The 16,118-nt window shown below is 35.9% G+C and overlaps 1 long non-coding RNA gene across 1 annotated transcript; it reads right to left on the bottom strand.

Annotated features, from left to right (window-relative positions):
- Positions 1 to 139: 139 nt before the first annotated feature.
- Positions 140 to 2,000, bottom strand: LOC145037444 (uncharacterized). The gene is made up of 3 exons (XR_013678859.1): positions 1,594 to 2,000; positions 1,045 to 1,492; positions 140 to 806 (listed from the first exon to the last, which is right to left on the bottom strand). It is a non-coding gene; the product is annotated as an uncharacterized LOC145037444 (long non-coding RNA).
- Positions 2,001 to 16,118: the final 14,118 nt, after the last annotated feature.

Genomic DNA, 16,118 nt, shown 5'->3' with positions numbered 1-16,118 from the left:
AACCCTCATGTGAATGTACAAAAAGTAATTAGGCAATTTGGAATTCATTATCAACGGTAAAATTATATATGTTCAATCCATTTTTACAATTTCTATAAACTTGAGTATAATTTTGGTATTCTAACTTTTAGATGGAAAATTATGCATGTTATAAATAAAAAATGACAAATAAACCATTATGTAATAACCAAACTATTACTAAATAACAATTTGTGGCTCTGATGACCCCCTACATCGCTTTGACACTAAATACACCATTCCCTCTTATTTACCATGAAAGCATAATGCAAAACACTAATCTCTCAATCAAGCAAAAAATATAACACTTTATTGTAATACTTTTATTTGCAAATTGCATAAAATAACAACCTACTTTACTCTTTTTACCCATCATTATTTTGTTTCACCCCCTCACCATCTAACACTCCAAAGAACATAACAAAAATTAAAGGAATTAATCTCAAAGAGAAGTTAATAAAGATAATCACAGCTTAGCATGCGAAGCATTATTTTTATATTTATATCTACAATTCCAAAGAAGTACAAGTCAGTTTTGTACAAAATTAATACAAGATTTTACCCCAATAAGAGTAAATTTGCTTGAAACAAACTTCAAAGTCTAAAAACAAAGGTCATTAAATTTTGCTAATTAACTGGACAAATGAAATCCAGCTGGGGAATTCTTATGTAGGATCAGATAATGATATTACTATTGCCATTTTCATACAATGAATGAAATGGTGCTTTTTATGTATAAAAATATGTGTGTGTGGGGGGGTTGTTCCTCTTTTTCTCTCGCCACATACCTTATGTTCAAAATTCAATATCCAAACACATTTAGTAAACTTGAAACATATTTTCAACTTATTTTAATGAGTTACAGTAAAATTATAAAAACATTTGAATTATATCAAAAGGGAAAACCAAAGCTTCATCTTTGTATCTTATAAGTTAGTGGAGGAAAACAAACATGACCAGAAATATAGTTGAAAAAGAACACTAAAATGAAGCATCATATCGATGTCTGAACAAAACATGGCTTACTTGTTGGAAGATTTTCTTTTATCACTGAATAGGTTCCTTTTCCCTTAATTTCTTCAATTATTGTTGTGGGGACCAGGGTGTCTGGAGAGCACCTGAAAAACTCGGCTTTTAGCTGGCTCTGTTACCTGATTCCATCAGTCCAAAACCATAACCAAATAACTTGCAAACAACGAATAACAAAATAAGAAATAGGCTTATTGGTACTGAAAAAAAATGATAAGATAAGAATTAGATTCGCCTCAAATAGTAACAAAACATAAAACCTATTTTCTATAACCATTAACCACTTTATGTATCTTAAACTTATCTCAGTACCTCAAAACAGACTCTTGCGCTAGGGGCTAAACACCTGCAACCAAGATTAAAAAATGCCCTAAACATTAAAAATATCTCTAAAAAAAGAAGCATATTACCAGGTATGGGCTGATCACCTGCAACTAAGACGGCCCTATCAATTTAAAAAGTCAGAATTGTTGAGAATCGTTGTGTTTGCTTAACAAACCAAGAGAAATCTTGAAAAAAAAAAAAAGCATATATATTGCGATTTACCTTAGAGAGATTAGCATAGAAGAAAAGGGGCTTTTTAGGGTCTATTGAATGATTCAGGTCAACGATGTCTGAGTCCGAGCAGGGTGGTCGTCGACGCTTAGCCACCAGATGGTGGCGGAGATGGGGGTAGCGATGATTGCATTTTTTGTGACAATGAGTGGTGGCGGGGCTGGATAGTAAGTTAGAGTAGAGAAGAGAGGCAGAGACGAATCGTGATGGGGGTTGGTCGCAGGAAAATTGTTGCGAGGGTAGAGAGATGGTGGAGACGGTGGGTGCTGATGACGATGAGTTGGGCGGAAGAGATGCGATGTGTACTCTTCAAATTTAGGGTTTTGCTATTTGATTAGAGAAAATGCAAGTCTGTACTCTGTAGGGACAAAGGACAGACGGAAATGTAATAGATGTATTTCCCCGTAAGCATAATTTGATTGTATATTATGCAGTAGGTATAGTACATTTTAAATTTCAAGAAATATTTAAAATATACGGTGCAACATTCTCCTTTTGGAAAATCAGATTATACCGAAAAGGAAGAGATTATGTGTTATTGGTGACATTGGAGGAACAATAGAATTTTGACAAGGATAGTATAAAAAGATTCGGAAAAATAACTTATTTAGGTAATTAATTTTTCGATATGTTCACATCAGTGTAACTATTTTTTTTTGTACACCTCTGGATAACAAACTTGTTGGAAGTGTTCACATATGACCATTATGACCTTGGAGGAACAATAGAATTTTGACAAGGATAGTATAAAAAGATTCGGAAAAATGACTTATTTAGGTAATTAATTTTTCGATATGTTCACATTAGTGTAACTATCTTTTTTTTTGTACACCTCTGGGTAACAAACTTGTTGGAAGTGTTCACATATGACCATTATGACCTGTTATAGCAGGTTAAATCCTAGATGTGAACACTTTTAACAAGTTCATTACCTAGATGTATACAAAAAATAGTTACCCAAATATGAACAAAACAAAAAATAAAAGTAAATTATACGAATGGTCCCTATGATTTGGGAAAATTTGCGTTTTTAGTCCCTAACTTATTTTTAATAACTTCGATGGTTCATACTGTTTATTTTTGTTTCGCATTTGGTCCCTGTCTTACCTAAAAAGACTTTCTGCCCTTATTAATTTATTTTTAATTAATTTTCTTATTTATGTATTTATTTTTTACATATTTAAAAAAATTAATAGACCCCATATATTTGTATCTCCTCGGATGATCATACTATTTATTTTTTAATTAATTTATTTTTTAACTCGGATGATCCCTACTGTTTAATTTTGTTACGAGTTTGATCTTTGTCTTACTTAAAAAGACTATTGTGCCATTATTAATTAATTTTTTTTAATTATTTTTCTTCTTTATGTATTTATTCTTTATATATTTAAGAAAAATTAGTAGACCCCATATATCTATAGGAACCATTCGAATTAAATTTTTCAAATGTGGTTTGAGATTTATGGTGAGGAGATACAGATATGTGCGGTTTATTAATTTTTTTAAATATATAAAAAATAAATACATAAATATTAAAATTAGTTAAAAATAAATTAATAAAGGCACAATAATCTTTGTAGGTAAGACGGAGACCAAACGCGTAACAAAAATAAACATTGGGACCATTCGAGTTAAAAAAATAAGTTAGGGACCAAAAACGCAAATTCTCCCAAACCATATGGACCATTTGTGTAATTTATTTTTATTTTTCGTTTTGTTCCGTAACTATTTTTTTTTACACATCTAGGTAACGAATTTGTTGAAAATGTTCACATCTAGGATTTAACCTGCTATAGCAAGTCATAATGGTCATATGTGAACACTTCTAACAAGTTTGTTACCTAGATGCGCACAAAAAAAGATAGTTAGCTAGATGTGAACATACCGAAAAATTAATTACCTTAATATGTCATTTTCCCAAAAGATTCCGGTAAAATATAAAGAGAAAAACTAAATTAACAACAAAAATTTCACTAGTTACGAAGAAGCTGAGTATAAAGAGATACACTAAAAGGAAAAATGATACCTTTTAAGTTATATATTAATAAAAATGGCAGTTATAAGTTGCAAGAGTAATTGGTAACATCAACTGTGTTTTTTTGTTGATTTTCACTATACCTTTTAGTTTCGTTGTTTTGTACCAAATTAAAAATGACCAAAATCAATCAAAAAACAAGAATTATTTTATTTCTACTTCTACATAACAACATATAATAGCTTACATAAAAAAAGGTTCACTTACATTTATATAATAAAAGGCTACCTAACACAAATTGAAAACTTTGATCATCAAATTTTTGTAATCTCAATAATCTAACAAGTTATTGAAAAGCTCAACAATCGAGTAAACACTTTTTGATTATCAAAATGTTGTAGTCTCTATAAGAAGCTAAAAAGTGAATGACACCAACAAACCATTATTTATTGTAAATTATGCAACATCTAATTTGATTTTTTTAGATTTCGAGAATATCTCAGGCTAACTTTGGGTACTATAACCAGCTAAAATTCAACTCCTATTATGGGCATGTTACAAATAAACAAAATGTGTACGCATTAAAAATAAACAGAGCATCACAAAAATAGTACATATACATATCACACACATAAACATATGTAAGAAATGTATAGAATCTAAAACAATGATATATGTGAAAATAAATAAGATCAAATTAGATGAAGACATAAGGAGTAAATAAGATCTTCAATTCATTAAAGCGAAAAATAATAGTTTGATATAATGACAAAGGAACTAATCTACAAAAGATACTCTCTATCTAATTAACTATCCTATATATACTACGTAAGAAGAGAGTCAGTCAGCCTCTGACCAATGATATCAGGCCACCTAAGTCAACAGATTGTCACTAAACAAACTGCGAATTTAAGTATTAAAGTGAAATACAAACATGCGTGATAAAAAACGATGTACGACCACCCCCCCCCCCCCCCCCCCGCGACTAATAAATGAACACTGATCACTTACACAAACAATTTAGAACCAAACCACAAACTCATTTCATACTCAAAGGCTCAAAAACATCTGCATAAGAAGCATTACATTGGTTCTCCTATGAAAATTTCATATACTAACTTCATAATTAGATACATAACTTTTGGTGTTCATGGTCTCTAATTCTTTCCTTTTATATTATTTTTATATTTTAAGTTTGTAGATAAGTGTACTTTATAATGTGATGTAAGTTATAATTATAAATGATTACATCACCAATTAACCAATTTAGAGTAATATCCGGTAATATTTTTGAAATAGCTAGGTAATTTAGTTATAATCATTAATTATTTCATAACGAATCTGAAATAATGCCCAATCATCAAGAAACATGTCTATAGTTTTTTGAACTTTACAACTTATTAAGCTATTTATGTGTATCTCATGAAATACTTGTATTTTTCTCTTTTGGTGTTTATATCTTAATTTTATCAAAGAAGTTAAGATGTTGAATTCAATTATTTATTGTTACATTTCCAAGTTTATAAATTAAGAAAGAAAAAACACATCATCGTCACCGTCAGAATGAGTGATTGGTCCACAATCATTCTTGCGTTCTAAATATATAACATCTTCACATACATACATACATACATACACACACATACACACACACACACACACACACACACACACATATATATATATATATATATATATATATATATATATATATATATATACTAGAAGAATATCCGCACGTTGCGCAGAATAAAACTATACAGCTAAAATTTTGGTAATCATACATTATTGAAAATATTTATGTTATTTTTATTAACTATAAAATAATAATAATTACATTTAGTGGACGCAAAATTATAATTAATTTGAACAATAAATAATATAACACTTATTAAATTCAAATCATTTAATGGTCTATGCTCACTTTTACGTGTGTATAAAATTAGTTGTGGTGACTTAGTAACACATATGGAAGATATGATGAGTAAATTATTGACCCATATTTAAATTATCGCACTACTCCACGACATGACGCATAGTATTATATTTGCATAGAGGGGTTATTCGGGGAATGGAACCGTCACTAAGGAAGTTCTCTATCCAGAAAAAAATAGTTATAATACATACTATTTTAATTAACTATTGTTATAATTTATTAAATTTAATTTTTTTTTTATGATGTTAATTTTAATTTCATCAGGAATATTATTTAAATTATTGACATTTGTTTATGATGTAACATAATTTATTTTATAATTTCATGTTATTTTTAACTACTACTACTATTATTATTATTATTATTATTATTATTATTATTATTATTATTATTATAAGTTAATTTAAAAACAACTTAATTGAATTTTAGTTACTATATTTATCGTATTTAGTAATTTCCTTTCGAAAATTTTAGAAAACATATGTTGGGTTTTTGTTACTTTAGTTTCTAAACCTTGCATTATATTCTTAAGTTTATTTGATATATTAATTTAGGTTATGCATTTAACAATATATTGAAATCAACAAATTTAGTGTACCATATTGATAGTTCATCTATGATAATGTTTATAATTATCACCATATTTAAGTTAATAAATTAAATATATTATGTGGAAATATGAAGAGTTAGGAGTTTCAGAATGATGTGGTAAAAGAAAAAATGATTCCTGGATTATTTAAACTAGTCGAGTCATCACTCGTTGCACGTGAATATAATTATTTAATTAAAATAATAACATTTAACAAATTGTGATTAATATTTATACATGGAAAACCAATGTCAATAGCAAAACAAACTCTATATTAACATATTAGTTTTATTAATATTAATAAATTTATATCATTAGTTATTTACACTCTTAATTCTTGATTATATAGTCTGTTTTATGTTGTGTAAATTATATATTAAACATATATTGATTTCTATGTATAAAAAAACAAAGTAGTATGAAAAAAAGTAAATACTACAACTTTTGATGATTTTATAGAACATTTTAAGTTGTGGAAATTATATACAAAACGTATGCCGATTTGTATATAAAACAAATAACAAATACTATGAAAAACGCTATAGCTTTTAATAAAATAAAAACACTACAACATTATAACATTAACATCAAACAAAACTTATTAAACACTTATAAATCAATGAAAATGAATATTTAGAAATCAACATACATTTGATATATAGAAATATTGTTATAAAAAAATTGTGTTGAATTAACCAAGACAAAACTTTTTTTTTTCAACTCTTTCATTTTGAATCACAAATATTTTCAAACATATGTTTTTTTAATCAAAACTTACTTATATACTACTAATATAGCTACAATGTGTATAATAAATAAATGAAAAGTAAAAAACTATTGTACATTAATAACCATAGTTTAAAAAACTTTTGAATGTAGTGGAAAATATAAAGACAAATTACATTAAATTTGAAATCATAATTATATTTAAAATAAAATAAAAACTATTGAGTTGTAGTGGGAGTTTTAAACTCTTGATTTGTGCCCAATAATGTAATATAAATATTAACAATATATGTTATAAAAACAATATTATAAATATTTATAACTGAAATAATAATTTTTATACTAAGTTGTAACTAATATTATAATAATTTCAAGTATACGATAAGAAAGATATAAAAAGTTGTGTTTGAATCAAATCGAATTATGTTTTTGATTTAAAATTATTTTAAACTATAGGTATTTTTAATTAATTTATCAATAATTTATTTGAATAATTTTTATTTCCTATATTATTATTATTATTATTATTATTATTATTATTATTATTATTATTACTATTATTTTTATTATTATTATTATTATTTATATTATTATTATTATCATTATTATTATTATTTTTATTATTATTGTTATTATTATTATTATTATTATTATTATTATTATTATAATTATTATTATTATTTCAAATAACAATACCTTTTTTAATATAATATAATCTATTCTTTAGTTTTATGTTATTTTAAGCAATTATTACTTTTTTGTAGCACCCGATTCCTAGTACGCAGTTAACTCAAAGCATTCTTATGTTTCTCTCTGGGACTCGACGAGTTGGAGGCCCAAGTCGTCGAGTATAGTCGGGATCCGTGGACATTTTAAGTGACCTACTCGACGAGTCGGTAAACTTACTCGGCAAGTAGGTGTTGTACGAGTAAAACTCTAAATATAAGGGTTTACACTCTATTTAAACGTCTTATTGCAACCTTCATCGTCCCTTATGCTCCCAGAACACCTCATCCTGAAACCCTAATCGTTTTGGTGAAGATCGATGTCCAGATCTGTCTTTTGGATGAGTGTTGTACATCAGAGGTCGAGATATAAGACTTGGATAACGTCGACTCGGCGAGTTGTTCTTAGAAATCGGCGAGTCCGAGGCTTGATTCCCCAACCTGTTAAGGTTCGAAGGAACCCAGTTGAGTGTTAGAAGGGTTTTAGAGTGGTCCAAGGGAGTGACCCAACGTATTAGACTTAGCCATGGTCATGAGAATCATAGGACTCGGCGAGTGTATGAACAGACTCGGCGAGTCCAAGGCAATCTCCCAACCCTTGAAGATAAACTCGACGAGTTGTTCATACAACTCGGCGAGTCACAGACTGGACATGTTCATATGATGAAGGTGAACTCGATGAGTTGTTCATATAGCTCGGCGAGTCGGATGAAGGTTCATTCGATGATATTATAGAAGGAGAACTCGTCGAGTCCTTGCTAAACTCGACGAGTAGAGTCGGAAGGGGGTCAGATAAAAGGATAGGGATTCGGCGAGCTGGCGGCCCAACTCGGCGAGTCGGTTCAATTGGAAGTTGACTTTGACCAAGATATTGACTTTGGCCAGGGGTAAAATAGTCATTTTACCCTAAGAGTAGTTATCAGCTTCTGACTAAGTGTCTTTGTGGGAATTATAGCTAGAGAATCATTAGAGCAGCAGACAGAGATTTCGCACTCAGTTTGACAGCATTCATTCATATGAGGTGAGTTACCTTCCAGTAGCAGTGGTTTTACAACCACAATACAGGCCCACTAGTAGGAGTTATATGTTAGATGATTGTCTTTGTGATATTCATCTACGTTTGCTACTACCTGATTTGTTATATGCTGGCATGATATGTTATATGTGATAGTGATAGTAGGGGGAAAATAGTCCCCAAGTTTGGTTTTTAGGACTGAAGGGTAGGTCGGACACCCCGGATATGTCTGACAGTATGTTATGATATTTTTATATGCTGACATGATATGTTATATGTGATAGTGGTAGTAGGAGGGGAATAGTCCCCAAGTTCGGTTGTTAGGACTGAAGGGTAGGTCGTACACCCCTGATACGTTTGACAGTATGTTATGATATGTTTATATGTCGGCATGATATGTTATATGTGATATTGGTAGTAGGAGGGGAATAGTCCCAAAGTTCGGTCGTTAGGACCGAAGGGTAGTTCGGACACCCCATATATGTCTGATAGAATGTTTATGTTATGATATATGATAGTAGTAGTACGGGGTGGAATAGTCCCCGAGGTTCGGTTGTTAGGACCGATGGGTAGGTCAGCACCCCAGAATGGCTTGACACGGGTAGGTATGCACCCCATAATGGGTTAACACAGGTAGGTCGGCACCCTAGAATGGTCGTAAGGCTAGATCGGCACCCCAGAATGGCCGTACTGGGTAGGTCGGGCACCCTAGAAATGTCTGGCAGTATGTATGCTATGTGATTGTATGTTATGTGGTATGATGGTGGAACTCACAAAGCTTCGTGCTTACAATTTTCAGTTTTGTTTCAGGTACCTCTTCAACGAAGCGGAAGGAGCCGGTGCGGTAGTTGCACATCATACACACGCATTGGATTTCTACATTACGAGATTTCTTGGGATTGTACTATGACAATGTTACTATTTTTATGATATGATTTTCAGACATGAGATTATGGTTTACAAAATGATATGACTTAACGATTTTTTCTGATAAATGCTTTCCAAATCGTTATATTAAAAATGAAGTTTTTGGACTCGAAATTTGGGACGTTACAAGTTGGTATCAGAGCCTTGGTTTGAGGGATTCGGACACACCTTCGGGAGTGTCTGGACTTAGACTGAGGGATTAAAAGATCTTTACAAAGAAAATGGTTTTCTAAAATCTAAGTTAAAGAGTTTTTAGAAAGAACAAGGTGTGTGATGTGCGCGACCGGCCGAGCTCAAGTAAGTTTTCCCCAAAGTACCCATACAAGTTTATGTTATGATTATCATCTAGTAGAACAACATGCTAGATTCGGAATAAGGATCTAGGAATGATGAATTATGTGCCTGTTATATGTGCTTTGAGCTGCATGATAATGTTGATTAGACAGAGATAGGATAGGTTTTTTAGGTTATGCCTGATTATATGAGCTTACATCGCATGTTAGTACAGATTCTTGTTATGTGAATAGAATTGCTTGAGTTTGTTTCCTTTTTGTCTGAATGCTGCTTGCTTTGTGCTTGTGTGAGACTCTAAGTAATGGGAGTTATCTATTAGGTGAATACGTTAAAGTCACATGCAATCAGGGTTGAATAATCTTAGAGTATTGGATTTGACCATATTGCGTAGCTCTTATCTGAGTCTTAACCGTGGTAGGGATGAGTCCCCCACTCAAAGGATTATCCAAGCCTCGTTGTATGTGATAGTATTTGGGTGATAGCTAATTAGCATTGTGAAGAGGCCTTCAGCAGCTGAGGACTGATTGAAGTCGGAGATTTCCCTAGGGTAAGCCTAGGATGAAAGTAGCAGAGAACAGTAGTAGTAGAAGGGAATTGGTGGAGTCAAGGCAGTTCTTGAGGAAAGTATGGATAGATGTGGAAGGTAGTATGGGCCCGTACTACTGAAAGTAGAGGATCCGTACTTAAGTCAAGGAAGGTTGAGACAAGACCAGGGAACTTGTGGTAGATGTGATCCCTCTAGATATATCAGTGTTTCTGATGGTTGTCGTTATGTATTTACAGAATGGTGGTGCTACGCCTTAGACCAGTAGTTGGCAGTTCAGGAGAGGGATCAGGTTCAGGTTCCGAACCAGTGGATGAGAGGCTACACGAGTTTATCGTGTCAGAGATCACTAGAGGCATCCTTGATGTAACCCCGGTTATCTTTAAGTTGATCAAGGAAAGGATAGTAGAGCTGATGGAGGATCGCCTCAGGGCGTTCAGGAGTGACATGGCGACCATTTAGTCAGGATCACGCACACTGTTTTTCAAGGACTTCAGGGGAAGTGGTGTGCCAGAGTTCCATGGGGCGAAGGACCCCATTGTTGCCAGACGGTGGATTGTAGACATTGAGTATGCACAGTTGACCTGCTTCTGCCCGAGGGGTCGAATGTACGATATGTAGTAGGATGCTTGAGGGACAGGGCCAGAGATTGGTGAGAGTCGGTTGGTGACTCTCTGGGAGCCTCACCTATTGTGGCTATGACATTGCTGGATTTTGTGACCTGGTTCAGAGCTAAGTTTGCCCCTGTGGTGGACCTTCAGCAATTGGCTTGAGAGTTACAGGATATGAGGCAGACGACTGATATAGTGGCGGAGATCACCCCCAAGTTCCGAGAGAGTGCTTTATTGGTGCCCCAGTATGCGGGGGACGAGGATATAAGGAGGACCCGTTATCATGACATGCTGCGAGCCAATATTCAGGAGCATGTCATCTTTTGAGCTTGTCCAATCCTGGATTCCATGATTGCGAGGGCAAGGGAGAGATAGATTGATTTGGAGCACGTCCGTAAGAGGAAGGCCGTGAAGGGATAAATGACTGGGGCTTCGGGGAAGAAGCCCAAGGGATTAGATACTAGGCCGAAAGGCCAATCAGGAGAGGGCCGCTGCAGGAAATGCGACAGGACGCATAAGGGAGCTTGAGGTTGGGATCGTCAGGCTGCTACAAGTGTGGCAAGATGGGGCACTTCAGCAGGTATTGTACCGCCCCTACACCTACTATTCATACATCTAAGTTGCCGTGTTTCCATTGCAACCAGAGGGGCCATAAAAAGGCCAATTGCCCCCAGTTGACAGCAGCAGCGCCAGTGAAGGCGCCAGCTCCAGCGACCTACGGATTATGGATGGCCGGCAGGGCAAGACAGAGGCTACAGTGGTGAGGAGCTGGGCCTTCCGGTTGACTACAGAGGAGGCACGCACCGCACCCGATATGGTGACATGTATGATTCCTTCTCCCTGGTTTTATTTATATGAGGCGCATGATATTGATGTGTTGTGTGTATACATGTTTAGGATCGTTCCATGTGAACGGTATCCTAGTACAGGTGTTGTTTGATTCAGGTGCCACTCGATCTTTTGTTTCTCTTGCACTTGGCAAGAGGTTCCCTGAGTCTTCGGGCATGTTGGATTGCCCTTTAGAGGTTGAGATTGTCGACGACCGATCGGTGTGAGTATCAGCAGTTTTCAGGGCTTGTGTATTGAGGCTATTCGAGGAGCGCTGCCAGGTAGACTTGGTTCCCATTCCCTTGCGTGGGGACAAGGTGATTATAGGCATGCATTGGTTGAGCCCTAATGGGGCGGTGATAGACTGTGCGCAACAGTTAGTGTGGGTCAGGACCCCAAGTGGGGGAGAGTTGGTGATCCACGGTGAGAGGCCACAACATGGGCCCACATTATGTTCAGCAGCGAGGGCTAAGTGCTACCTGCAGCAGGGCTGCGTTGGGTATGTCGCCTATGTTATGGATACCCGAGAAGCGGGTAAGGCGACGGTGAGCGGTGTTCTGGTGGTGCGGGACTACGCAGATGTGTTCCCAGAGGAGCTTCCTAGGATACCTACAGAGCGACAGGTGGAGTTCTGGATCGACCTAGTCCCTGGTGCGGATCTGATAGCCAAGGCATCATATCGGTTGGCTCCTCCAGAGATGCAGGAGTTGTCTACGCAGCTGCAGGAGCTGCTAGACAAGGGATTTATCAGGCTGAGTAGCTCACCTTGGGGAGCCCCAATTCTGTTTATCAAGAAGAAGGATGGGTCGCATCGTATGTGCATAGATTATCAGGAGCTGAACAAGGTAACGGTGAAGAATTGTTACACACTCTCGAGGATAGATGATTTGTTCGACCAGATTCAGGGAGCATCTTGGTTTTCCAAGATAGACTTGCGGTCAGGCTACCATCAGATGAGGGTTAGAGAGGAGGATATATAGAAGACTACTTTTCAGACTCGTTATGGCCACTACGAGTTCGTGGTGATGCCCTTTGGGCTCACCAATGCTCCTGCCACGTTCATGGATCTCATGAACTGTGTGTGCGTGTGCGGACTAATGCTGGATCGGTCTGTGATAGTTTTTATTGATGATATCTTGGTCTACTCCAAGACGCAGGAGCAATACAAGGAGCATTTGTAAGAGGTTTTGGGTACATTGAGGAGGGAGAACCTGTATGCCAAGTTCTCCAAGTGTGAGTTCTGGCTGCGCAAGGTGCAGTTTCTTGGGCACCTTGTTAACCAGAACAGTATTCAGGTCGACCCGGCCAAGGTGGAGGCCGTGATGAGATGGGAGGTTTCAAAGTCTCCATCTGAGATTCAGAGTTTCTTGGGATTAGCCGGCTACTATCGGAGATTCATCCAAGATTTCTCGAAGATAGTCGTACCCTTAACTCGGCTAATGAAGAAGGCCATAGTCTTTCACTGTGGGCATGAGCAGCAGGCAACGTTCGAGACATTGAGACAAAGATTGTGCAAGGAGCCAATCTTAGCCCTGCCAGAGGGCGTAGATGTGACATCCCCATTTTTACGGCCAGAAAAGACCGATTTGTTTATGCTTTTTTTATAAAATCAGAGTAATCTTTTAAAGAAAATGGTTGCGGAATTTGTTCCCAAAACAAGATAAGATAATAACTTATCAAAACATTTCTCAAAGAGAATGTATTTTCATTTAATAATAAAAACCTCGGGAAGTCATGTTCCGATACAGACATATAAGCATAAACAGAACTTACATTTAATTACACAATTGATTTATATCTCCTTTAAATCTCTCTGTGAAATATGTCTTCGTATTAATACCTGTGATACAAAGAAAACTGAGTGGGTCAGGCTTGGGAGCCTGGTGAGCATATAGGGTTTTCAACCCACAATAAATAATTATATTTAATTTCCACCAACCAACAATAACCCGATTACCCATTCCCGTTATTCTCACCTTACGTCCCTAAGACAACTAACATAAGGGACCTAGTCTAAGAATATTTCATCGGGGCGACAACACATGCTTCGGGGGTTCCTCAGCAATACAAGTCAAATAAGGCAACCATGAGGGGGATGGAATACAACGAATGAACACCCAAGTTCATTAACACCTACAAGTTATGAGCCTGCTAGCGTTGCACTGGACTGTCTAGAAAGTCCGTGGTCGTCATCTAAATTCCGCTAGATGACTGGATTACAATGACATCGAGGCCTCTCATCTGTTTATCACACAACTATTTACCCATTCTCTACCCGACATATTAGTAGATAAATATATATATATATATATATATATATATATATATATATATATATATATATATATATATTTATACATAGTTTAAAACCTGTATAGCATTCTCATTCAATACATATTCCAAAACAACAGATGAGACACATACACATAACACGTATTTCATAGACAGTAAATCGTATCTATGAGATAGAAGAAAGTGAATATACATTCACACATATAACAGAAAATATACACATAACACGTATTTCGTATAAAATACTTCATAATTATGCGTTAGAAGAAAGTAACCACACACTCACTTGATCAGAAGATGATCGGACAACACTACAACTTGTAGAAGTAGTATTCTTCGGTAGATCTGGAAGATATTCACAAAAATCAGCTTCTCGCGGGCAGAGCTTCGGCTCGGGAATCGCACTTCTTGGGATCTTCGGGGCCTCGGGACTTGCTTCGGGGCTCGGGAATGATATCGGGGCTTCGGGATATTTCTTGCACGAAAAACGATGCAAAAACGTGAGAAAACGGGAAGAAATGAGCAACTGAATCGGCTGCACTCGACTTCCTTTTATAGGGGCTGGATCTGCGATTTACGCGGGGTGTAATTTTTGGTTACGCGGCGCGTAACGGGGATAAGGCCGGTGACTCCCCCCATGAATAATATCAGGCAATTTTTATTTAAATTTAATATCGAAATTATTAAATAAACTTCAAAAATTCATATCTTCTTCATACGAACTCCGTTTTTGACGCTCTTTATATCCCCGCGTAGGTGAGACTACGATCTACAACTTTCGTTTAGACGCCGTCAACTAATTTTGATTTTATTTTTATAATTTATTTTTAGTAGGCCGGGACAGGAAAACTCCGTTATAAAATCATAACTTCTTCATCCGACGTCCGTTTTCGCCTATCTTTTTATCGTTTTACTAAAATTAATGAGATCTTCAATTCTCATTTAGATTTTTTCGGCTAAAAACCGCTCGGTCTCAAATTGAGCATTCGGGCTGCATACCGCTAAGTCGAAACTTCGAAAAATCATAACTTCCTCATACGAAGTCAGATTTGGGCGTTCTTTTTATGCACGCTCATGGTTTAACGTATTCTACGACTTTCATTTAGATTGCTAAGGCTAAATATCGATCTAACGTAGATTCACTTTTTACGTCGCGCTGTGTCGTGCCGGTTCTGTCGCGAAACTTCGACAGGTCATAACTTCTTCGTTATAACTCGGATTTCGGTGTTCTTTATATGCACGGAAACCTTGTAACATATACTATAACTTAATTTATATTATTCCTTCAAAATAATCTTCTATCAAAAAGTCATTTTTGACGCTTAACGTCTCTAATTGACTAGCCCGGATCTACGGGCGTTACAATAGAGGAATTTGTTGTATACTTCGACATGTCTATTGCGAGTTTAGGCACGATATTGATGCAGATAGGGCATGTCATCGCCTATGCTTAGAGGCAGTTGAAGCCCCATGAGGCGAAATACCAGACGCACAATTTGGAGTTGGGGGCGGTCGTCTTCGCCCTTAAGATTTGGTGACACTATCTCTATGGGGTTCGATGTACCATCTACACGGACCATAAGAGTCTGAGATACCTCATGGATCAGCCGAATCTGAACATGAGGCAGCGCCGGTGGTTAGATATGGTGAAGGATTATGATTGTGAGATCCTTTACCACCCGGGGAAGGCCAATGTGGTGGCGGACGCGCTTAGCCGTAAGGCAGCACCGATCAGAGACATTTGCATGCGGATGACAGTAGTGACTCCACTGTTGGAGCAGATCTGAGAGGCCCGGCAGGAGGCTATGAAGGAGGAACATCGAAAGAGAAAGCATATAGTGGGTCAGGTTTCCTCCTTCGACTATGATAGTCGAGGGTTATTAACTCTTCACCTTAGGGTGTGGGTCCCCTATCATATATCAGTGCGCCAGATATTGATGGAGGAGGCGCACAAATCCAGGTTTTCTATCTATCCCGAAGCGACAAATATGTATAGAGATCTTCGTCTTGACTATTGGTGGCCCTGCATGAAGCGGAATGTAGTATGGTAT

This window comes from Lactuca saligna, chromosome 3 (genome assembly GCF_052625555.1).
Source record: "Lactuca saligna cultivar CGN05327 chromosome 3, ASM5262555v1, whole genome shotgun sequence".
Classification (NCBI taxonomy): Eukaryota; Viridiplantae; Streptophyta; class Magnoliopsida; order Asterales; family Asteraceae; genus Lactuca; species Lactuca saligna.
Note: the sequence above shows the minus strand (reverse complement) of the source record. Positions and strands in the feature narration are given on the sequence as shown.